Here is a 26,493-nt window from a genome sequence, read left to right on the forward strand (position 1 = left end):
CGATACAAATTTGGAGCTACAAGTTTTTATTTTTTTATTTTTTTTAATGACATTTGTGTTGTCTGGGGCGTAGCCTCCATCCAAGAAATAAATATATTTATATATATATAGTAATCTCTTACTGCAAGATTCCACCATTGACTCCCCGGTAAACTGAAATGACAATATAATCCAGAAGATGGCGCTATTGTACTTTGAGATTCCTTTACATGGTTACAAAGAAAACACGCGATACTACATTCACTGTACACTTTTATTTAACGCAACATATTAATAGCGCGATTATATGTTATTTTATTATTATTTTTAATACAATACGATGAGCTTATATGCCTTTGTGCATTTTTTTTTTAAAATCAAGCGTGTGCAGTTTTTTTTTCTTACATTAGTCTGATGTTTGTTTTGTTTACAGCCATTGCCGGTAAAGATTAGCGGCGCGATGTGTACGAGCAAATTATTTATTTTTAATTGGTTTAATATAGATTTCCTATTCTCCCTGAATATAGAGACTGCATCTTCAAAAAAATATATATAAAAAATGGGGTGTGAGTATGCTGCAAATTGCTAATTGTCAAGCCTTTGTAATCATTCAGATGACCCATCATACACAATTCGCTGTATTATTATGCATGTTTGTCTCTGTTAAGCATCCATAACCCTGAAAACTTTGGTGCAGTTAGAATATGAAATTCCCCTTTGGAGATTAAATTATTATTTTATCTTAATATTGTGTGCACACATGCTTACTCTAAATTGAATTGGAATGAGTCGTACCACTTTACTTATTCTGATAAATAATTATTATGGGCTCTAAAATAATATAGGGAGCAAAAATGTATGTTTAATAAATAATATGTATATCTTGTCAAATTATATATATTTATTAAGTATATATAATTTGACCCAAAAAATATAGTGTCCACAACAACATTTTAAAAGCCAGAACAACTGCAATTTAGGACAGGTCAATCAGTGTTGAAATTACATTATGGGCAAGCAAAAAAACAAACAGAAAACCCGACTTGGCTCCCTCTAGTGGTGATTTGTTTAAAAGTTTAAGAAGGGTCGATACGGTTGGTCCAAGGGGTCATCCATTCACTCGAAAAACTCCTTACTTTGTTAAAATGTGCTTTTTACATTTTTTGACCTCCACAAATCACAATGTAAAACACAGATGTACAGTAAATGCATAGAGTATATTAATGAACATAGTATTCAGAGATTACCATTGCCAAAAATGTAAGTACAGCACAAGGCCTACACACTCCATAAACATTTAGATTTATAGCCACCACAGAGTATTTCACCCTCATCCTTTCATTGGGTATAAATGAGCATTTAGCCCCACACTGACCCTTGACCTCTCAACAAGCGGCTGCCTTTTCTATCTTGTCACCCAGGGCGTATTCACATGACACAGGGGACCAAAAACATATTGATCCCATGTCATGTTGAAGGTAACCCTGCTGCGGACAATGACGACCTCCTCCTCCCAATCGCGCCTCTTCGTCTCTCTCGCCACCCTCCTGCCATCGTGTGTTCCCTGCTTGAGGGCCATTACTCCTAGAAGGCCACCACCCGAGCATGACTTCAAAGGTTGGCTTTGGAGCTGCTGTCTAGCTGTACACAGCGGGGAACTCAAATATCCTTCTGTCATTTTTCTAAACTATTCTATACATCTGTGATTGACATGTTAAAAGTGAATTTCCGAGTTAAACCTACGGTTAAGTGTGAATAGTTGTCTCTATCTTATATCTATATTGTGTGGAATCTGTTTTCTTATGTTCAGAGGTGGCAAAACCAGGTCCAGAAAGTAAAAACCTTGCCACAATTTGGCTTTAGCCCCTATTGGTAGCTCGTTAGCTAGCTCCCTAGCAGGTAAACGAGCACCACGGGAGCTAACTAGCTAGCACCTGGGGCTAATGTTAAACTGTGGCAGGGTTTTTACTTTCTGGACTTAGATTTGCCACCTCTGTTTATGTTGCCTTTTCTTGACTGTGGCAAATCCAGGTCCAGAAAGTAAAAACCCTGCCACAGTTTGGCTTTAGCCCCTAGTGCTAGCTAGCTATCTTGCTCTTTAGCAGGTAAACGAGCACCATGGGTGCTAGCGAGCTCCCTAGCAGTTAAATGAGCACCATGGAAGCTAGCTAGGGAGCTAGCTAACTAGCACCTGAGGCTAAACTGCCAAAATGTGGCAGGGTTTTTACTTTCTGGACCTAGATTTGGCACCTCTGGTCTGTGGTGACTGTTTGTATTTGCGTGTGATGCTAATCATTGCGCTTGTCTGTCCAGCATGTTTGCTTGGTGCTGACATAAGCGGGACCGCCGCCGCCGCCGTTTACGCTAGAAACACAAAGCTGTTTGGAATTTGTATGGGAGAGGACGGCACTGAGCAAACAGACTCTTCTTCCACTGTCATCCTTGTTTACTCGCAATTGTGTGGCAATGAGGAGAAACAAGAGATTGATGTGTGTGGTGACAACAACAAGTGTTTTGGGCGCCAACAGACTTGTTCATCAGTTGGCGTCCTGAGGCACAAGTTCTGCCGTTGCTTTGTGCTCGTGTGCTCAGTGTGGTCATTATTTTAGCCATTAATTTTCATTGTCAACTTTTTTTTAGAGCCTAAAAATGCAAATATTTGAAACCGATCTCAAAATGGACGTTTTTGAAAATGACACTGTAAATCTAAAAAGAAAAACAAACCACAACCAAAAAGTACATCTGCCATTTTGGTTTTGAAATGGTTATTGACTGCATGTAAACATACTGAATGCTCAGAAATGTTGCCAAACTGTTAAAATGCCAAAAGAAGGAATTGAGGACTTTAGCATTGGTTTCAATATTTTAGCATATGATATCACATGTAAAATAATAGCTCACCTGTTCTAATCAAGTTGCATTTTTCCCCCTTGTTTGTGTTAAATTCTGAAACCAGATTGCTTATGTCTCTTTGTTACATTTCGGTGCTTAAAGAAAAAAAAGCTAACTTTAAATATGAGGACAAATACATTTTTGTGACTTTCTCTGAAAAAAAAAAAAATTATCCAAAGACTAGAATAATTTTAATGAAGTCAACTTTCTTCCCATTTCCTACGCAGCATCTGATATTGTTGATCTTGTTTTTCTTTGGTACTTCCTGAAAAATGAATAGTGTCTCTGTCATGTCATGCAGTGTGGGCTTCTGGTTGGTCTGCTTCCTGTTGCCTGCCTTATCTCGCGCAAGCAAAGAGTCTGGCCTACTTTGGTGTCAGGCCTCACTCGCTCCCCCTCTACGGAGAGACGGATAGACACGCAGACAGAGTGGGGGGGGGGGGGTGTTTTAAGTTAGGCGCCTCACACTTTTATTCGCAGCCACCTCCCGAAGAGTTGAGCAAAGACAGGAAGCTCCGAGGAGCTCCTTCCTTCCCCAGACGGAGGCGCACAGGAAGCATTTTGCATGATGGTTGTTGGTTTTTAGATGTACAGAGGTAAGGAGGGACGGTGGGAAGTCTTTGTGGGCGTTTAGCGTTTGGGGTTAGTTACTTGAGGCCTCGCCATGAGGTCCTCATTTCTTCCCGGTGGCCATTACTGTGACAGACTGTTTACAATTACAGACAGATTAGGTTTACTTTGGGAGCGATGTTGTTCTTGCAGTTGAGAAATATAAACAACACCACACTGTTATAGATTAATGTTGCCTACTGGGGTCGGAGGGTTTTCTCAACACTGGCAGAGAAAATGTGTTATTTTATAAACTGTGAGCAGGAAAAATATACTGTCACATTCCCTGAAAAGTATGAAGACCGAGAGGGTGCTACCAACACGGACTTGACATCGGCCCCTTTTATCTTGACCCACCTCGCCAAAAGGTTTGCATTACCAGGAGCCAGGCATAAGGCTCCAAACCCCGGGTGGCGCACTTTGAAAATAGAAACAAGTGATTAAATATGAGTAGACATTCATTTTTGACTTATTTTCAGTCTGAGAGGGAGCATAATGGCACATTTCATCCAGACTGTCGGAAAATACAAAGAAGAGTTGTAGGAGAAAACTCTAAGGAGGCTAAGCTAACTGTTAGCTTTTCCGGTCACTACATTTCAGTGGCAAACATTTCTTCTTTTAGTAATCTACCTGTAGTAAATGACACAGTGATGTATTGAATGATAATGTTAGCCTTCTTGCTAATTAACTTTTCTGTTGCACTTATTAATTGCACAGACTATTTTACAAATAAAACGACTAGCGCGCTGTAGCCTACCAGCAGGTTCGCCATTATGATTTGCTACTGAAAGACAGCCCCAACAAACACTACAAAATATTATGTTTTTTGTTTTGTTTTTAGCTGTTAATTTCAGTCTGAGAGGGAGCATAATATGTCACAACATGCCATCCTGACTGTGAGAAAATACAAAGAAGAGTTGTAGGAGAATACTCTAAAGAAGCTAAGCTAACTGTTAGCTTGTCTGGTCGCTACATTTCAGTGGCAAACATTTCTCCTTTTAGTAATTTAACTGTAGTAAATGACACACCGATAATGTTAGCCTTCTTGCTAATTAACTGTTGCTTGTATTAATTGCACAGACTATTTTACAATGGAATGGCTAGCGCGCTGTAGCGTACTAACAGGTTAGCCATTATGATTTGCTAAATTACTGAAAGACAGCCTCAACAAACATTACAAAATATTATGTTGATTATTTTTTTTAGCTGTTTATTAATCCCACAGAAGTCCGTCCCCCCCCCCCCCCCCCCATTTTAACCACCACATTAACACCACAAAACAAACATTCAGCTAACACTGTGGCATATTCACGTCTCTTGTCTTTTGTACAAAGGTTGTGACCTCCCCTGACAATGTGTCTCCCTGCCTTTTATTTCAAGTATGAGGGGTGGGGGTCACAAGGCATTGACACAGAAGGCTGTCTTCTTTCCACGCCATTAGCAGACATAAATGCACATTCACATGTGACAACACACAGGACTGTTTGTCTCATCCGTACATGCAAACAACTGCCGCCTGTGCGCAGCAATATATTTGCGTTTTCATTAGAAAAATGAGGCAGCTGATGAAGTCATTTATTCAATCTGTTTATTTTAGCTGATTTGGCTATTGGATATATATATTGAATATATATATATATATATATATATATATATATATGTGTGTGTGTGTGTGTAGGGGGAAAATAAAGATTTTGTGTGTGCGTGTGGTCAGAGATGGAAACCATTGCCTTGTTTATTCAGTCAATCCTAAGAACACAAGAAACTATGTTTTATTAAAGGCTTGTCTGTTTTCCTCCGAAAGGAAGCTGGGAGAAAGCGAGGCAGAGGATGTAAAGAGGGAAGCGTCTTGGGCATACACAGGAACATGTCAAGCAAGCCCTTGTGAGGTGTTTGAATGGGGGTGAGTAGTTACTAAATACAAGGCAGACAGGAACTCTTCTGGCTCAGGAGATTGTGGTGTGTGTATTTGTGGATGGCTCATTTCCGTATCAGGTCTTCCTTTGGTGTTTTGAAAAAAGTTACCGGTAGACAACACAAAAGTTCTAAGAGTCCAATCAAAACATTGGTTTAATTAATCTCATGTCCAGTTTCCACAGTCTAAAAATTGAAAAACATACATTCTTAAAGTCCTTTGTTATGTTATTTTTCTAAAAATGATCTGTGAGCATTGCTCTGGATTTTACTGCCACTTTTATCCATCTCAGGGGGCGGCCATTTTGCTACTAGCAGTCGACTAAACAGGGTTCAGGTAACATCCAATCACGGCTCAGCTTCAGAAAACAGGTGACAACCAATCTGGGCTCAGCTTCAGAAAACAGGTGAGTCGTGATTGGTTGCTGCCTGAGCCCTGAGCAACTGTGATGTCATATTTAGTTGACAGCAAGTAGTAAAATGGCCGCCTCCTGCGATAGATCAAAACGGCTGGATTTTGCTGCTTTGCTCATATTCCACAAACAGAATGTTAACCAGAATACCATGAAAGAATTGTTTTTGTTTTTTAGTTACTATATGTCCTGATATTTCCTATTTAAAAAAAAGCTATAAAGTTCTACTACCGCGTGAATACGTTTTAAAGACATGTTCAACATGACCTCCAACCTACCGTGGGATTTTAGCGGCACACACACACCAAATGGAATCATGCCCCTGAGTGATGGCATCAGCTGGGCTTGTCTCAGCAACATGATGGGGGTCTCCTCCATTTTTCTTTCTACCCTTCCAATCTTTTAATAAGGTCTTTGTCAGGGTGTCAGGAGGAGATGGCCCCCTGAAGTCAGGTCAGGTTCTCAAACAATAAAAACAAAAATTGTACTTCATATTTGCTTATTGGATCATTAAACTGGACCATTAAACTCTTCAAACTTCCAAGGGTTTTTTGGCGATGCTGTGTTTTGGCTGGAAAAGAAAATACTTCCACTCGTTCATATCCACTCTCAGTCTCTTTTGGCTGTAGCTCCAGGGAGTCGTTTTATTAGCAGTAAAACATTAGTCGAGTTGAAAAGGGTGGGGACCGTTAAATTCCTACACATCTGATTATGAACTTTGAATTGATTAATATAATGTAGGTTACTTAAAAAAAATTCCAAAGGTTTAGAGCAGTGATTCCGAATCTTGTCGGAGGTACTGAAACTGAAAAATATGTTTTTTAGTTTTTGATTTATTTATTTGTCAAATTAAAGACAGAGGTAAAGGGTTTACTGGCAAATTGAAATGAACAGCACGCATTGTGTTCTTGTATTCCATGCTTGACTAGAATTGCTCAACTTGGCATTGCAAAACATGCAGTTTGGACTCCCATCACTCAACTCAAAATTTATAAAGCACTTTAAAACAACCACCACTGTTTTGGAACCCAGTTGCGGCAGATACAAAGAAAACAGTAGAGGCCTCGAAATGGAACCCTGTGGAACACCATACGTTCCATCATACATGTAAATTCATGTTGCACACATTTAGAGATTATGTTGCTGTACCTAATGAAGTGTCCAAAGAATGCCGGTCACAGGACAGGACTTGACGTGATGGTGTTAACGGTTGCCATCAATTCTGCTGGCACCCAAAAGGCAGCATGTTAAAGGCGATGAGCGATAATTCCCTTGACCTGGGGCCAGTTTAATAAGTATACTCTTAAAGGAGGAAGTCACACTGAGGTGGAAAATGGGATTTCTGATACTTAAAAAAAAATGCAGGCTATAGTAAAATGTCAAGGATCAGTGCATAAAGCACAGCTGGAGTTTAAGGGAAATCATCTCATGATTTTGTAGGAATTATCAAACACTTTTCCACAACTGCAGCATTTCTACACAAAGAGCAGCTTGTCGCTGTCAAGTTTTCTCACGTAATTAGAACAGCTCCCTCCTCTAATGTGATCAACCCCCCCCCCCCCACCACCACCACCACCACCACCACCACTCCCTTAATCTAAGTAATCACTCAAATAATATTTAATATGCACCATCAGCGCAAAACTCACATGCCGCCATCAGCCTCCCTCACCGCCTGCGCTTTAAAACAACATACACGCCGTTGTTGAGGAATGCATCCATATCTCCCTGATAAACCCCGGCTTTTGATTTCCCGCCTTTCTTCTTGTGGAAAAAAAACGCACACTTTACATGGAATGTCTCTCAGCATTTGTCCACTTCATCATACGTGACCAATGTGACTTTGGACGCACACAAAAATGAATGCAGTCATTGTTGAAGAGAAAGAGGCAAATCTGTCCAATAACGTTGGTGTTGTGTTGGCAAAGTCTGCTCATGGTTACCGTTGACCTCTCGGTCCTCGAGGGAAAAAAAAGAAGAAGCTTTTAACAGAACAAGTCTGGGTTTATTATGCGAGTAGAATTGCAGAGGAGCCAACTTCATCACTTCTTTATCTTTAAGCATCACTATAAGTATCTTGCAGAAGTCACAAGTGTGAAGACCGAAGCAAAACTATCTATATTTTGTCCTGAAAACAAACAAGACATTCACATATTGGCAAACGAAATGGCCCCTCTGAACTCTTTGGAAGTCGTTTACAGTGTAACTAAATCTACATTCAAAGTGTCGCTTTCTTTACTCTCTCTCTCTCTCGCTCTCTCTCTCTCTCTCTCTCTCAACGGTCCTCGCCCCCCCCCCCCCCAAAAAAAAATGACACATGCTCCAAGCAGCACTGTCATCTCCCTGTTCGAGTCCTTTAAATCCTCTGCCATCCTTTCATGTGAAGAAAGTGCCCATTGTGTATGCAGTTTGTGGTCAAAGAGGCAGGAGGTGTGTGCGGGAGTCGGCTATTGAGAGAAAATGCAATGCCATACACCTAATAACATTTTGAATACAATCTTTCATACATAAAGAAGTCTTGAATACTAATATACGTTTACATTATAGGCCATTTGCCTGTTATTTTGCCGTTCAAAGATGGATGTCCTCTTCTTTATTGCGGTTCCAGCCAGACGTCTTTGAAAAGTGTACTCAATCACCAAGGCACTTCATTTTACACACGCTAGCTTTAAACACGCTAGCTGTGTCACTCTTAGGTTAGCTTCGCATTTAGCATGGCTTCTCGATCCGTCTTTTATCGTCATCCTTTCGTGACTGTGACACTTGTTAGAAATGTAGCATATTCGCTGCCACGCTGACTTAGAAGCAATTTCACAACATGTTTAGGCGCACTAATAGCCAGCCAACGCTTTTGCTAGCTAGCTTCCGACTGTCCGCAGTAGATGACGTGGGCCCAGCAAAGCTTTTCTGGAACAGTCTCAGTGGTTTTCTTCTACTTTCGTTTGATGGTTTTCTCTGCCTTTGAATATCAATTTTGCTAATCAATGTGTATTAATAATGGGTAAAATGCTAATTTGGACTCACGCGCATGCCCAAAAATTATCATTATCAATTGTGTTACCCCATACTCCATAGTACCTTCAGTATTTTTGCAAACAGAGGTTCATTCTTGTAGCGTTCCATTTACGTACTGATCTGAATCTCACCTGCGATGCCATCGTCCCCCGTTGCCCCCCCCCCCCCCACTCCATTTTCTCCACGGTGGTCTTTTCAGGAAGAGTGCCTTTGAAGCCGAGGCCCTCTCAAACGACGCCCAACTCCGGCTGAGTGACACAAGCAGCCTGCCTGGCACACATCAAATAGACAGGACGTCCAGATCCGACAGTGATTCGAGCACTCTGCCCCACTCCTACCCCACAATCCCCTTTTCTGTACCTCCTAACCCACCCGTCCACATAAACTTGAACTATCCTTTGAGCTTGTAATTAAAACCACACTGACTGCAACGCAGTTGAGTTGTTTGGGCTACAGACATGCTGCTGGGGCCAAAGGCCAGGGTGGGTTTTGTATGCTTTTTGTGGGAAAGGAATGGCCTCATGATGTACTAGTAAGGCTCACACAATTTCCTTTGCCAATAAAGGTAATTCTGATTCTGCTGTGCTGGGGCTCTTTATATCGGATAAAAAGATGAGAGAAAGCTCCTGTCGGATGCTTGTAGACATTTTACGACCATTTTAACCATGAGTATTCTGTTCCCAGGTCAATCATCACCATGAACTTGAGTCTGCACAGTTCATGTAACTTCTGGTTCAAAATTGAAGACTGAAAGGACTTCAGTGGTTCCAAAGGATGACACAATGAAAGGAAAAACAATGACATGTCATGGCACCAATGGACTCATCCTCCAATCGAACCTTTTAGGCACACTTTATGAGGAGTTTTAAAGGGACTCCATATTGCGGCATGCATCCCTTGTCACTAAGTAAGTAAACATAACCCAACTGTCTTTGGCCCTTTTGTTTGTTTGACTCGTTACAGCATGACATTTATTAGCTTGGTGTTCTTTTTCATTGGGGCTTTTAGCTCCATTAGTCTCCTACGTTGGGCCTTTATATGTCTGGGAGTGTTTATCTATGTTGACTGGGGCACACGGAGGGAAGGGTTTTGAGAAAGGAGGGGAAATGAAGCACAGCATGCCAGAACTAGTCACTCAGCAGTCGATTAGTGACAAGCCGTCCTGTCGAAAATGTCAGAGAAAGCCTCTTGGCTGTGACACACACACCCCGATTATCTCCAGTCTATGAACGCTGGTTGGTTACGTTCACTCGTCTTCTAATTGCTAATTCTTCTAATGGATGTGAAGTGAATTGTCTTTGTGTCTATGGGAGTTGCTAGGGGGAAGCGTTGAGGGGTGGAGGTCACATTGTGGAGACCTCCCTCGGGGGAATTTCTGCTCCGTCTGAGCACTTTACAGGATTATTTAGGCTAACTTTCATCTCCGATGCTGCTTTAGGAGTTTGCAGAGTGCTCTGACCTTCTGATCTCTTGCCTCTGTTCTCTTGCTTTCCTCTGAGGGAAAATTCCAAATGAAGTGTCTCTCTCAACCGCGGTCTGATGGGTATCATTCCGGCTAAGCTCACTCCCAGGTTTGGCCCACAACAAAGAGACTGGGTGTCATTACAGGACTAAGAACCCACAAGGTCAAGTTTGCACAATAGGTTTTTTTCAGAGAGGTTAAGAGAAGTGGATGGGAAGGTGGAGTTTTTCTCTCAGTGGGGCGCCATGATTGAACTATAAATGTTAAGTTTAGTACAGTACAGTTTATTGCCCCTGTACTTTTTGGATTTGGAATTGGAAGCAATTTTCAGGAAAAAATAACGTCGCACAAAACGACATGGTTGGGGTCATGTGAGGTTTTTGTTTCATTTGTTCCTACAGTGATGGAAGGATCCCCAAGGATGATTAAATTTGGATTCAGATGATGTCGAAGTTGGCAAAAAGAAGACAGCAAAATGCATGGTTTGTGGCTCAAAGATTAAAAACATAAAAACTACTTTCATTCATCATTCATCACTCCAAAACCCACAATAACAAGTAAGCTAACACACACACAGTTTTGCTAGCAATACCAAGGCGATTTTTCAACCATTATGTGATTGTAAACATGTAAGCACAGCTAAATAACGTAATAAGAGGTGGGACGTTTTATGAAAACAGTCCGAGCCTTTTGCTTCCACTGTTGCGGTTTGGTTCTTACACTGACGCTGATTTTACTCCAGAGAGGAATTATTCACATGGCCACGTCCAGCTAACCTATTTAGCACACGACTGCACAACGTCTGCATTAAAGTCTTGGTGAGCTGTTTGAACCGGAGACCTCTAGATTGTGAGGCAGACATGCTAACCACTATTACACCGAGCTGCCCTCTATAGGAACAATTGATTTGAAAACGTAGAATTAGCAAGCTGCCCTTTGTTAGCGTACCTCCCTGGGCGTGATTGGTGTCTGCCCGTCACTGTGCCTGCTCAATCAATCTGGACAACTGATTACTAATGTGCATACGTTGTATAAAAAGCATGTCTCTGTGAGGCACGCCTATGGAATTCAGTCACTTGGCACAGGGCCAGTCTCTAATTGCTACACGCAGCTCTTATGATTATGTTAACTTCCTGAACTGTACTCTCATTTCCACTCTAATTTTTTTACAGCGGTGTTCGGCATGTCATAGCCACTCCCACCACACATGGAGGTACTGCTAAGCTCAATACACTTGTCCTGTTCTGGTATGTCCTGGACAGTCCTGTTCTGTCCTTCAGTGTTTGCTGCTCATAGCGTTCCTTTCCTCGTAGGGTTTAGCGCTGCCGCTATCAATTTCCAACTCCCTTTTAATGTTATTGTTGTATCTCAAGATCTAACATATTGCATGACCTAGCAGCCGCACAGGACAGGCAATGTCTTTGAAGGGCAATTTGGTGGCTTAATGACTGCAGTCAAGTCTTGAGATCATCATACTTCCTCACACCCTAACAATATTACTGTTACCTTACAATAACCTTCTTCAGTTTTTATACAGTCCTAACTAATTAACACACAGTAATCAAAATGCAACTATTCTTGTCTTTCGGCAAGGTTAGTCAAGCTTGCCTCTGTTCCTCTCTTCCCCTTCTGGGCCCTAGTGTTGACTGGCCAGTCGGTGGCTGGGAGAAAGAGAAAAGGGAAGCAGAACACGAGGGCTGATCAAAGTTTAGCCAGTGCCCTGCTGTTCTCCAAATAAACCCCCCCACTGCTGAGCTCTCAGTGCCAGCCTTGTTTCAATAAGTCTCCCTTATTGTACGCGCAGCCAGAGGTCTTTGAGCCGCGCTGTCCTCTGTGAGCTTCGCAGAGGATTACATGTCTAAATATACGCTGTGAGAAACTGTACGTGTGTTTGTACATGTGTGAGAAGCGTTTAGTGATTCTGTTAAATTAAGCAGAGTCCAATAGGATCAGTATGTTAAGGGCCTACCTCACACCGGCGGCTCTTGCATTAGTGGGAATTTAGCAGCAATACCACTGTGCACCTACTGTGCATGGATTCAATTAAAATAACTTCTACAAACCACAGTGTTACAATGTAAGAGAATACTTTCAGCTTAACATTTGGGGAATTAATGGTTGGCTATCTTCTTAATACAGTATTACAAAAAAGTCCATCACAATACAACGCAAATTTGATTTGTTATTCAATTCAAATCCTGGAGCTCTATTTTCATTTGCCAGTGATCTGACCCGATTTGTCAGGTACTGACATACGTGCTCTGAACTGTCCTATCTGCGTTGCTTGTCATGGTAACAGTATTATGTAAGATGGTGAAAACAAACGAGGCCATTGAGCGTAACCTCAAATGGACCATCGAAATCCCTGATTTGTCTGGAGCAACCTGCTGCCCGTCAGAGGTGGCAAATCCAGGTCCAGAAAGTAAAACCCCTGCTACAGTTTGGCTTTAGCCTCAGGTTACTAGTTAGCTAGCTCCCTAGCTAGCTCCCATGGTGCTCGTTTACCTGCTTGGGAACGAGCAAGCAACCATGGTGCTAGTTTACCTGCTAGGGAGCTAGCTCTGTGACAGGGTTTTTACTTTCTGGACCTGGATTTGCCACCTCTGTTGTCCATCATAAAAGTTAATTAGGTTGTCTCCCTAGATGAGGTTTATTTGGTTGACTTCTAGAGTTTCTGAAAAGCCAGACTGCTCTGAAGACATGGCTACCCACAAAACAGTGGTTCATGTTCCCAATGTAAAGCCTGATGGAAGCCAAAGCCTCTAATGAGTAATTTCATAAATATAGTGGCAGGTGGGACTTGTTGGACATGCCTACTCTCTCCTTTACAAATGGTGGGTAATGTTCCTGACCTCCTCACCTCACTGGGGGCCTCAGCAGCTGGGGTGCCTCAACCCATGCAACCCATACCATTGACTCCCTTGTGTGTGTGTACTGCGTGTGTGTGTGAATATGCGTTTATGTCTATCAGTGTATATACATTGCCACATGGTTACCTGAGTTTCCTTGGTCCCGGGCCATTTTTCAGCTGTGGCATATGCACACAAGTCTTGTGTGAAGTACAGACAGTGCAGCTGCCTCCCATTCACAAGAAAACCCTTTGGCAGCAGTTCTTTGCTAATGTCCCCCATTTACTACTTTGAACAAATCAGCCTTGTTCTAGTTATCTAGAAACATTTCGTGACAGCACCGTCGGTCATTGTTGTGCCTCCTCCGCCGAGCGGATAAGTCGCAGTGCCATGTCATATAAACATGTCAGGAAAAAAGACTGGAGGAGGGATGAAGAAATGCAGGGTCACTACCTGGGTGTGTGTGGAGGGTTATCAAGATCAAGAATGTGTGGTCAGAGACACACACCTGGTTTTAAGAGATTTGGGGGAGGTGACATGTCCCTGAGTATGAAAAGTTAGTGCAGTCTTGATTCTCACCATGATTCTGGTATCTTCTTGAGCAGTTAGTGAGTGTGCTGTCCCAAGTTTTAAACACCAATTTCCATGCACTTGGGATGAGTTTGTTGGTTTTACCAAAAATTCTGAGCAATTTATTTCTTGATATTGTTTGTTTGCTTCTTCCACTAACACTTCCAATTCCATCACTTTAACCTTCATTTTGTGCTTGTGACGCTTTCCCAAACGCTCTTCACAGGAAGACCTACATTCAAGTCTAACAAGTGGGCACCTCCGACTCGATATCTCAGTTGTCGTATTCTGCCTTAACTATATGCTACTAGAAAGTACCAATATGTCTCAAATCTGTGTCTACTAAAAGCAACTGGGTTCAAGTGACTGTTAGGTGTTTGAGGAGATCAGTGCTGCAAGGGAGGTCCTGATGCTGCAGCTATAGTACCTCAAGGAATGATTCAATGGATAACAGATTTAGGACAGTAGTCATTGCTCACTTTCATTCTGTTTTGTTAAAAGACAACATTTTGTGTTAGACAAGGAATTAACTAGCAGGACAAAGAACAAACTTTTAAAAATCCCTGCGTCTGGACAAATTAACACAATTATATATATATATATATATATATATATATATATATATATATATATATATATATATATATATATATATATATATATATATATATATATATATATATATATATATAATATATAATGGAAGTGTCCCATCATGCATGCATGCAGTTAAAACCCCCAACCTGCTGGGGGCAGCCGTAAGTACAGAAGAAGTAAGTACAGTCGTGCCTCTCAACCAGTGAGAGACAAAAGGGAATTTTTCAACTTCCATATCACTTGTAGAGAATGCACATATATTTGAATGTACAGGCAGCTTTTTTCTTTGATTTGACAGGCCAGACGTCTTTCTGGCTGACTGCTGTTGTTCATAACAGACATTGGGTGGACGGTCTAATGGCCTATAATTACTTCTGTAATTACACTTTGTAGTGTCAATCATGTGCTTCGTAAAATGAATTTTTGGGTTTGAAAGATTTAAAAAAAAAATCTCTCTTGTCTTATCGATCAAAGGCAGCCAATCCTCACGCTGTGTCTCTGGGGATTTTATCGAGGAAGCGATGACCTCTGATCCCTGACTGACTGCAGGACCTGAGACAGGAAAGGGTCAAGGGGTCGCAACAGAGGCTCATTCACACCTCACACTGCTGCACCACAGGATGGAAGCGCTCTCCCGCCTGCGAGCCTCCGGTAGCCAAACAGCCCTCACATGAGAAAGCAGACGAGAGTCGGAGCGACGATATCAAAGAAGGTATCATGTTTGTCTGGAGTCTAGACGGTAAAGTATGTGCCTCAGAGAACTCAGTCTTTCTTGTTATCTAACGGGGCTAATGGGCTTTGTGAATGCGGTATTGCCAAAACAAGCGGTGTGTATCATACTACATTTGGAAACACCCTTTGGGGCAAAAACTGTGAGTATTGTACGCTTAGACAATTTCAAAAGTTTAAAATCCTACAATCCGGCCAAAATGGCCAACCTTGTCGTAATAGTTGTAGTAAAGTTTCTCCAGTACTCCATGTCAAATCTGCCATCATGTGCTTTATGTGTTTGGCACCATTTTCTGTCTCTATTGTGTAGCATATGAATAGAAATTTCAGGATCCTTCACATGGCAACAAAACCAGTGATACAAAGTGTCACGTGAAAGGTATCGGTTCAAAAAATAATAATCAGACTTTGTCATCAGTCCAGTGTCTACTTCTCTTTGTGTGCTACAGTATCAAAGCGACACAGTGGAGGATATTACAAAAGCATAGCTTTGATCCGTTGACGGCTTGTTGTCTGTGGAGCTTGACGGCAGACCTTTCATCTGGTCCAGAAGCTGGGATTCACTGTGGCTTGAGTAATAACATGATTACCAATAATAAGCCCCTGAGAGAATTGGAGGGATGGTCCGGAAAGGCCTCACAGAAGAGATGCATGTCCCCTATAGGTTAGGATTTTAAACTTGTCTGGCCTGTTCGATATTTAATCTCTGGACAGTTCAGTACTATTGGTAGAATTTAATGAAAATCTTTGCTTATCCAATAAATAGTTTAAGTTATTCATTTACTGCCATATTAGATGCACAATATTATTAGGCGGAAAATCAATGAATGGGTTTATTAAAAAAAAAAAAAAAATCATACATAAGGTAGGGTGACCAGATTTTCAAACGCACATTTCGCTGAAAATCAAATACACAATAAATTCTCACCAGGAACTATTTACAACAATTTTAATCTGCAATCATTTTGGTGACAGGTGGTTGAGTGATTACTTTAGCTAATGCTAAACGCTATTTTGGCTGACAGTTCAACAGCGCTAAACACCATTAGCTAACCTTTTTTGCTCAGTCCCGGCAGCTATTGGAAGCTGGCTATGCCGCTTACCTCACAACATTAGGCTAGTAGGACTACATTTCCCAAAAAGACAACTGTGTGATTCATATATACATGGCCTAAACAATTGTCTTGGTGATTGAACTAAAAAAAACAACAACAAAAAACAGGCGGGACCTGTGGGAAGTCAACCGGGACTTTGGACACAAGTCAAAACCGAGACTGTCCCTGTTAAACCGGGATGTCTGGTCACGCTAACAAAAGGCACACCAGGTTATAAGGCACATCTTTGTGAAGCATTGTATGTTAAATAGTTTATTTGAATTGTAGGCTACTGTGTATTTATCTGATTTAGTGCTAATATGCTAGGGTCAGACCCGCCATAAAAATATCGGGTAGCGTCGTGCACATGGAGATTGCTTCGAGCGCAGGAGGGGGGTCCTCTAACGGACGAGGAGAAAAGGTTGAACATCGCTAGTCAATCTTTTGACCGGTGGTTGTGTTATCCCTTTGGCTAATGCTAAATGCTATCTTGGTTGACAGTTGTATAGCTGTAAACAAGCACATGCTTACCATTAGCCAAACTTTTTTTGCTCAGTCATGGCAGCTATTGGGAAGTTGTCTGTGTGTCACCATGACATGCAGTCTCACATTGAATTAGAAACGCACTACCAGAAATACTCAGCTAGCGATAGGCTAGTAGTACTACATTTCCCATGATTCTTAGACATGGAAGTAGGAAGTAGATCTATGTCGAAAACATAGACGCCTGCCAACATCCATCCATACATACATTCATTTCTTAGAAAATGCATGGGCCGAAAAATACAGTACTTTTTTAGGAATGGAAAGAAAACAAGTATGGTATGTGTTGTGTTTCCATCAAGAGTTGTCAGCAGAGGACATGAGGAAGCAGTAAGAGCAGGAGGCCAAAGCAAACCCTATTGTTCTGTGTGTCGTCTCTTTATTTGGACACACACGCACAGCACGCTGCAGATAAGTCACAGTCCACAGCTATGCTTGCATTGCATACTTATTTACTGCAGTGTTTGGAAAGAAAAAAAAACGATCCTTCCTTGACCACGCACCACAAGAAATGTGGGTAAATATATATCATAAGAGCTCCTACCCTGTAGTCTTATGGCCCCAGAGTCTTAATGGATGCTGGAAGGGGGGGGGCCCTCTACAATCAACAGGCTGAGGCCTAGGGCTGAAATTATAATCAGCTTCAGTTTACACTCGTGTTTGTTGTGGGCCGATTAGGCTGTCCTAAGTCAGACAATGCGGTCGTACTTTCCTGCAGCAAACGGCCTGCATCCTGTGCCTGAGCGCTGCCAAGAAAAGCCTCAAATAACATCGCAGCGAGGAGGAGAAGATGTGGCTTCTGCGGGTCTTGCCGAAGAGCAGGCCTCAACCTGGCAGCGTGTTTGTCAGCGCAGACGAGCAGATATGGCCTCATTTCCTCAGAAACCACCGCCACACATACACTTTTCTTACGGTCTTATTTTCTTTTCTTTTTTTTTTGCTTTTCCACCCAATGATTTGCTGTGATTATGCGCGGAGATTCTCGTTAATTTGGAGTTTTTAAGGAAGAAAGTAGAAAAAAAAAAGACAGAACGGGGGGACCATCTATTATCTCTGTGCAACTTGGCACGGACTCAAGTCTGCTGATTGCATCTGATGTGACGCACATGAGCGCACAATATTTATCAAAATATTTGTCCTTCTCGCATTCTTCCTTTCCTGTCTTCATCAAACGGCCAAACTATACCGCCATGGTCACCCATCTTGAGCGCATTCCATTCTCTTCTTCGTTTCTATGCCTGTATAAAACGTACAGTAACAGACAAAATACATTATCAGCTTATCCCGCAGCCTGATGTCTGTGACGCAAAGATGAGAACTGAAGAAAGAATGTCTAATCGAAGCACGGAACTTGATCACATGCTGTGGGGTATCTCTAGCGTGTGTTGCGCAGCAATCTGACGCTGTATAGCCAGGCTACGTTTCTTCCAAAGAAACACCCAAAAGGATTAGTCAAAGTTGCTTGAATTCTTACAGGATTAAAACATTTTCTTGCCAAGCACAAATCTAGCTTCAAGCGCAGTCTGTCTACTTCTGTTTTTTGGGTGTTTTGTAGACTATTCACAGGTAGAATCGGGCGTAATTTGCACTGTTGTGGGATGGAATGCAGCCGACTAATCGAAGCGGCTCCCTTCATTCTCATTAAAATCACAATCAAATAACGCAATACGTTATTTTAGCTTCTCCATCTCAAGCAGTGTCATTATTTTGCAAAAAAATAAATAAAATAATTGTAGTGTAACGGCAATTCAATACCCCACTTCCAGGATATTAACCGGTCCAATCAGGATGCAATAATGATTACTAATGTTCTGTTGTACAAGCAGGACAGACACAAAGAATGTGTTTTTTTCCCAAAACATTTCCTTTTTGTTATGATTTCTGGCTGATTCCCGGCTTGTTTTTACAAAAAAGTTTGCTTAGTATCCCAGCAAAGTGCCAAGAGTGTAGAGAAGATACCAAGAAACATGACATTACACAAGTAGCTAGAGCTGTAGCTGGGAAGGCAGCGACCCAGGAGTAAGGCTACTTTCTACTGCTTTCTACGAGAAACAACAGAGGGAGACGAAATGGGAAGCCTGGCGGTTCATTAAATTAGTGTCCCATTTTTCTTGGATGGAAAAAAAAGGAGACATCAAGAAGGAGGGAGTGGAAAGAAAACAAGGCCCAAAGTGTCCTTCCAAAAATGTGTGCGCGGACCCCAACTGGCACCATGCAGCTTGACTGGCATTTCCAGGGGAGACTGCCATTGGTCCACAGATGGTGGGTCAGTCATGGCCTGGTTAAGCACATCCTCGACGTCCTCCCTCAGATCTAAATCCAATCGACAGCATCTATGACATCATATATTCCTGCATCCGCAGCTGCCATAGCGTACTGCAGACTGCTTAGGGATCTGACTGATGTTCTGATCCAGGTCTGGGAGCAGATCATGTCGGAGACCGTCACCGTATCATCATCAGCATGCACAGACAATGAAGGGCGTGCGTTCAGGCATGTGGACAACATACACTCCATTGAGCCAACTCTCGAAATGTCCTGGGGGAGATTCAAGTTGGATCAGCTTCCAAGCTAATCTTTTCGTTTTGATTTTGACTATGATTCTGAAACCAGTTCCTGGTGGCACTAGATCAGGAAAAGTTGCTTGCTTGCCTTTTTTTGGCATTGGTAGGGTAAAACCCCATGGCATTATGGGGGAAAAATTCTAAATTTTTAGCATTTAGCAACAACACGGGCGCAGCCTCTTAACCACGTAAAAAAGTGTATCCCCTCCCGCGGTAACAACGCATGTTTTTCAATTAATACCTGAAAACACAGACGTGCTTTTCAGTTTTAGAAACAAGGTTTTGAAACAAGAAAAAAGTTTTTATCGCGGAGAAGCAAAAGAAAAGCAAGCACTCGTGCTGCAGCAAAACTGTTTTTCGAAGAAACTCCACTTTTCTGTGGTAAAAGTTCTAAGATCCCGCGGCAGGGAATATAATTCTTGTACGGGGGTAAATACTTTTGGTAGATCGCTTCCCCCTATTTTGGTGTTAGCCTAAAGTACTTCTGAATTGTTCCAGTGTGCTTGTGTCGCGTAATCCGTATCCACCGATATTTATTATTCATTTATTCCACGGAGTTCTGTCCATTTTCTAAATTTGAGTTAAAAAAAAAATAAAAATCGCAATAATCAATGTATAGATTCGTATCGGGATTAATCGGTATCGAATCGAACCGTGACCTATGAATCGTGATACGAATTGAATCGCCAGGTACTAGGCAATTCACACCCTTAATAACGATGAATGTTATTATTGTGCATGTACTGTCATGCGCTATTAAGCTACGCTGCAACACCGTTCGAGGTGTTTCTCATATTTAATTAATTATTTATCAACAGGGGGTACAATTGATTTCACTTGGTGTTGGCTCCTATCCCAGGGTCTGTGGTGACTGGGTATGGACATTTGCCATGTTACACTGTGTCTTTGCCACTGTTGATCACACACACACACACACACACATGGAGCCCATTTGGAGCCTTGTTTCTCATTCATATATATACGAGCATGTGGTGTCAAATTGTTCACATTCTGCATAGGCAGGCAACTCGGGGTCACCTCACGTTTCGCTGTAGGTAAACAGGCCACGCCACTGTAATTGCGACAAGGGAGTTTTGCAGACTTGGACATCTAAACGCTTTGGTTGGAAAGGATTCCCTCCAGAGAGGTGAAAGCAGCGAGGAGAGAGGGGGGGAAGCCTGTCTATACAATAACAAGCAGTGAAACTGGATATAGTGCTGTGGGGCCACGGGTGCTTTATTGATTTGATTTATTAACTTAAAGTTGTCAAAAAAAAAAAAATCTTGTCTGTTTTGTTGGACAAACGAGTCCCTGTGAGATCGAAGAATAATGACGCTCTCTCTGCAGACGGCTTTTTTAAAAAAAAATGAATTTGATTAAATATCCACGTCTCGGTTGTCCTCCTCTCAAGGTCCATTCATAAAAAATAACTGCAGACGGCTTACGTCATTGCTTGATGCGTGACCCTGTGGCGTAGTGTTTGTGTGTTTTTCGCAGCGCATGCTATTACATTTACCTGTGGGAGGTAATCGTATGCCTGAACACATGGTTAAGATTCTAACAAAAGGTCAAACTTACAGTACATAATAAGCTCAGATGACATTCTCCTTTGCCTCACTTATAAACATTTGATTTAAACGTGATGCATTTACATGGTCAAACAAAACGATTACTTTCAAAATCATGAGTGTGGAAAAAACAAAAACGTTCATCACATTTCAATCAGGACCAGAATGTGCTATTATTCGCACTTATTACTCAACCCGTCTGTCCCTCTGCGGGGACAAATTCTGACGGGAAATGAAGTAAATTGCAGAGCAGTGGTCAAAAAAATGAATAATCTTTATCAAGGCTGTTGCTTTTTTTTCTTCCGCACGGCGCCAACTCACTTACTTGTCTTTCCATGCTCACAATCGCATGCTGTGTCAGCGCTGAGTAAACTGAGTCATGCAGAGCGCTCACAGCATTAGCCATGCACTCAGTACGGTTAGGACGTTTTGAAGCATTTCATTGTCACCATCCTAAAATACGATGGCGTATTACGAGAAATAAACTTGCAGATTTGTGATGTTATGAAGTGACAAATTTGCAAGAATTTTTATTTTTTTTTACAAGAAGAATACATGCAGATTTGCGGGGGGAAAAAAATCGGAAATTTGCAAGAAATAAATGTAGTCTATTCTACACTGTAGTCTAAATGCCTACGGTGGAAGAACTTGTTAAATGATACATTTTCAAATAAGGAGATGAATTGCTTTGAGTCTTTTTTCTTGCAAATCTGCCACTTTATAATGTCACAAACCGGTGAGATTTTTCTCGTACGTTTTTTTCTCTGAATATTATCCCTCCCCCTCCATTATATATATATATATATATATATATATATATATATATATATACATACATATGTGTACGCGTGGCCCTAATATGCCGTCATACTAAAAATGATGGCCCAAATCATATTTTCATTTTTTGAGAACACATACTGTACACAAAAAATAACAAAATTTGGAATATTACAAATTTCATTCCAGAGGTAGAATTGCACGATGTGTTCAACTGAGGATGTAAGGCAACACAAATGTGAAATTGAACACATTTGGACATAGGGAGATTTCCGCCCGACAAGTGGCAAAATGGCAAATTAAATTAGATTGCACATTTTACGGTTTACAAAAAAAAAAAATCTCTTTTGACGTCTTACTTGACAAATGGACATGTCCGGGCAAAAAAGAAGAAGACATTTGGTGACACGAGCACATGCCATTTGGCCGAGGATACCATGACAGCAATATTTCACTTGTCTTCAAGTCGAAATACGACTAATACCAATTGAATGTCCAAATGTCCTCTTAAATAGCAGTTTATGCAATTTAAACAACTCATGTTGCTTTTCTTGGATTCGCCAGCACAAATCTTGTGAATGCTTCTTGTTGCCATTAATGACTTTGCGAGACGCCGTCCAAAAATCTTCACATAGAATGTATCAACGCAGTCGATGCTTGCCTGGGTGATTATGCAAGAACTAAAATGTTGAATAAATAAGCAGACCTTGTAAAACCCAGGATCACTTTTTAAACTGGTCTATTTCCTGTGATGCTTTATGAAAATATACCCGTCATCGCCATCTTTATTTAAGCAACATTACATTCTGCTTTCCTGTTAAGTGAAGTTCTTGGCTTCTTTCTTTCAGCCTCCTCTGGTGGCCTCATTCACTTTGCCGATTTGCAGGGAAAGGCGCTGCGTTCACCTTCGACAATGTATCCCAGTTAAGTTGCCAGGGGGAATATGATATCCAAACACATGGAGAAAGGGAGTGTTGACTCGGGATATTGCTAATGCGTTGAATTAGGCAAAACAAGTCCAAGTCTGTCCTGGTTGAAAAACACGTCAGCCAATCAGCACAGGAGCGAAAGACAAAGTGGAGGTCGCGCATGCTTTTAATAGTGCACAACATCACCATCAGCCAGGCTAAGGAGCCAGCCGGGCTCCTAACATGGGAAATTGAGGTAACCCGACAATTTTCCAGGTTTGATAAGAAATATGGTCATTTTTTCAAGTCGTATCGTCACAGGACTGAAAATAATGCAGGGTTCTATGTTGAGCCAAACCAAATTGTGGCGGCCTTGCCAGAACCAGCATTGTCCTTGGCTTGGTCCAATACCTCACATATCATAATTTGGTCAATTTAGGAGTACTGTACAAGTTCAACACAACCTGTGGTGTCACAGTTTGAACACCGGGTGGCGCACTGGGTAATGACATAATTCGCTGAGACAGCCGAAGAAGAGAGTCACGGCTGATGAACGGATTTTAGCATCGTGTACTGACTGATTAAATATAAATAGAAGACTGATTGCTGAGATCGGACTCAATGTCTGCTACAAACACAGACGGAGGCTTTTATCTGCCGTGATTGGATCGCAACGAAATTACAAACTACGCTACCGGCCACAGTGAACAAGCGGTCTTGGGATACTCATCGCAAAATCATTGTGTTTAAGCAGTGCTAAGTGCTAACGGTGCCGCCTTCTTTCGATTCAGTCACCAAAAGAACAGGGTTTTTATAGCGTGTGCTGTCACGGGTCTGTGTGCACTCTTACACTCGCAATCATTTTCAGGTCGCCATCCGGGCCAATGGTACCGTAAACTGAGATGCGGATTTTAGTCGTCATTGGCTCAGCCCTGTTATGCTGTTCATGAGATAAGGAAATTGAAACTCAGATAACCCTCAAAAACAGAAGCTTTTGAGTACATGCACACTCAAGAATGCAAGAGGATTAGGCCCAGTGAAGAGGAGAAAAAAAAAAGGTTGGCACGATTCTGACTTTATTCTCAGCATTGTGACTTTAAAATTCTGACTTTAATCGCATAATTCCCACTTTAAATTGAGAATTCTGATTTTAATCTCAGAATTCTGACTTAAAAGTTAGAATTCTGACTTTATTCTCAGAATTCTGACTTCCCCCCACAATTCATAGCTCTACGTCACAAAGTGAGAATTTTCACTTTATTCTCAGAATTCTCACTTTAAAGTGAGAATTCTGACTTTAATCTCAGAATTCTGACTTTAATCACAGAATTCCTACTTTAAAATCAGAATTCTGACTTTAATCTCAGAATTCTGACTTTAAAGTTGGAATTCTGACTTTAAAGTTGGAATTCTGACTTTAAAGTTGGAATTCTGACTTTATTCTCTGAATTCTGACTTTCTGACTTCCCCCCACAATTCATAGCTCTACATCACAAAGTCAAAATTCTCGCCTTAAAGTCAGAATTCTGACACAAAATCAGAATTCTCACTTTAAAGTCAGAATTCTGAGAATAAAGTGAGAATCCTGCCAACCATTTTTTCCCTCTTCACTGGCCCTAATCCTCTTCCCTACCCATGTCACCACAAACAGCCCATGTACTTGCAAAAAAACGCAAACACTCACTTAAATCAACCAAGACCGTTTTAAAAAGTGAATGAAGGCTTAACTTTGGTCAGGTCAAATGAGTGACACACAAGCCTATAATTGTTCATACTGACGTCTGTGCGACTGCTGATGGTCAGCGTGGAAAACCACATCCCTAATACTGTGTCACCAGGCAGAGCCTTGACCCCCTTCTCCCCCGCTCCCTATGGACAAATGAGGAGTGAGCGAACAAGAGAATCAAACAGAGCAAGATGGAGTGCAGTGTTAGAAACGATCGTCCCCCCCCCTCCCCTTCAGCCTCACTGGAGCCAAACTGCCGGGTCGCGGTGGCGATGGCGCATGTGGTGCAAGTCTGCATGCTTGTGTGTCTCTGTGATACTTTGTGTCTAAGGAGGGAAGACGTAGAGGCCGCGGCATACCTTGGAGCCATTAGTCGACTCCCTGTCGGTCACGACATTAATTGGCTTCAGTAGCTGTGAGATCACAGCTTCCTCAACCAATTTGTAAAATGAGTAAATTGCCTGTCCTGTCGGTCCTGGGCTCCAGTTTGCTCATGTGAGAGCTGTGTTTATAAGCCTTGAGAGGGGAGGATAATATATATCATGTGAGCCAGACCAAGCCTTTGTGTAGGTGGTAAAAACATAATTGCAAACACTCAAAGTGTTAATGTTGGGTCCAAGTACATCATGATGTGTAGAAGTGTCAACCTTTGACTTTGGTATGATATTTGGGGTCGTAACACACGTTTGTTAGAAAGGATGGGAAATCCTGGTCCACAAAGTAAAAAACCCTGCCACAGTTTGGCTTCTGCCAAAGGTGCTTCTACTCAACTGGCAGGTAAATGAGCTTGTTTATTTTGGTTTTGCAGACTTTTTAGAGCAAAAGCACCCCATATAAAAGTATTAGGAAAGACAGACAGACACAGGGTCCATTTTACACAAGGACGTCAATTTACTGGAAACATATAGAAATAGTTTATACTGACAGTTGGGTTTGTCAATATGACAAAGGAAATTTGCTGCCTGAAAAGTAATCGATTCATCCATTTTCGACATTGTTTGCCTTCATTAACAGCGCAGATGAGCTGCAGCCGAGCCCAGCTGACTTTGGGTGGGTTGTTCCATGCCAAATCATGGATCGATTGGAATGAAATTTGGTGGACTTGTTATTAGTGAGGGCACAACACTAAATCTCTTATTTGTAGTTAATCGGAGGAGGGGTTTGGGAGCTACGTCCCGCTGAATTTGGACATTTTCGGCAAAAAGACCGGGGCCTACATTCTTTAAACCAGCTTTCCCCAACACTGGTCCTCGAGGGCCCGAGTCTTGCAGGTTGTAAAGGTTTCCGTCCTCTAATGCGGTGGTTCTCAACCTTTTTTCAGTAACGTACGTAATATTTTTTACGGTCCACTTCCGACACGGTCAGCTGTAATGGAAACTGGTTTCGCACGGTGCGGTGCTGGGCTCCAGTGGAAATACAGATTTCGCAAACAAAACCGAACTTTAACAGAGGCAATCATCTAGCAATTGAATACCTACTGTGCATGAAAACCAAAATGGCCAACTAAGGGAAATTTAAGGGCCAAACATAATGCATAGATACAAAGGAAAATTCTTCCCAGAGCACTAAAATCACCGTACAATTTCACCACAAAGGACTAGAAGCAGCCAAGTGAACTCTTTGAATGTTTTTATAAACTATATACACATTCCAACTTATGTTTGCAGTGCTGAAATGACCCCAGTCTTGCCTCTAAACAATGACTGAAACATAAAAGTTTCCCTCGTAAAAACACTGCTCTTTTGTTTCTGATGTTTTCCTGCGGTGAATAAGGAGGTCTGGACGCTGAAGACGATTGAAGCCAGCACAGCTCCCCCGAGCCCTAAAAGTCTCCAATTCATCAGGCCGTCCATCCGCCCTTCCTCTCGTGCATCCCACACACGATCATCAGGCGTGTGGATCAGCACAGGGGACGCCCACAAGTCCTTGTTTCGGTACACGGGGGGATTCTCTGCTACGGTTATCAGGAGTGTGTGTGTGTGTGTGTGTGTGTTTAAATGTGTACCGGATCCTCTGCCTCTGTGGTCTCGGAAGCTTGGAAATCTTCCCGGACATTTGTGATTCATCAGTGAGTTCGCATGTTAAGTAACTTTCTGATGAAAAGGGTCGAAGACTCGCTCTGTGTCATCACCTGTGTCCTTCTTGCTTCCCCATTCCAATATTTCCATCAACAAACTAAATGAACCGCACCCACCAGGTAAAACAATACATTTGTTGATTTCAAATTCAAAATCTCAGACTTGTTTCCTCATGTCTGCCCCCGCTGGTGCCGCCTCCTCTCATC

The 26,493-nt window shown here is 41.8% G+C and overlaps 1 long non-coding RNA gene across 1 annotated transcript; it reads left to right on the forward strand.

Moving 5' to 3' along the window:
* The first annotated feature begins 3,302 nt into the window (after window positions 1–3,302).
* On the forward strand, window positions 3,303–26,493 carry LOC147155704 (uncharacterized). The gene is made up of 5 exons (XR_015092130.1): window positions 3,303–3,467; window positions 5,285–5,383; window positions 9,507–9,729; window positions 14,775–15,012; window positions 25,983–26,493. It is a non-coding gene; the product is annotated as an uncharacterized LOC147155704 (long non-coding RNA).

The sequence above is a fragment of the Leptonotus elevatus genome, chromosome 21 (genome assembly GCF_054856555.1).
Source record: "Leptonotus elevatus isolate MCC_2025b chromosome 21, RoL_Lele_1.0, whole genome shotgun sequence".
Taxonomy (NCBI): domain Eukaryota; kingdom Metazoa; phylum Chordata; class Actinopteri; order Syngnathiformes; family Syngnathidae; genus Leptonotus; species Leptonotus elevatus.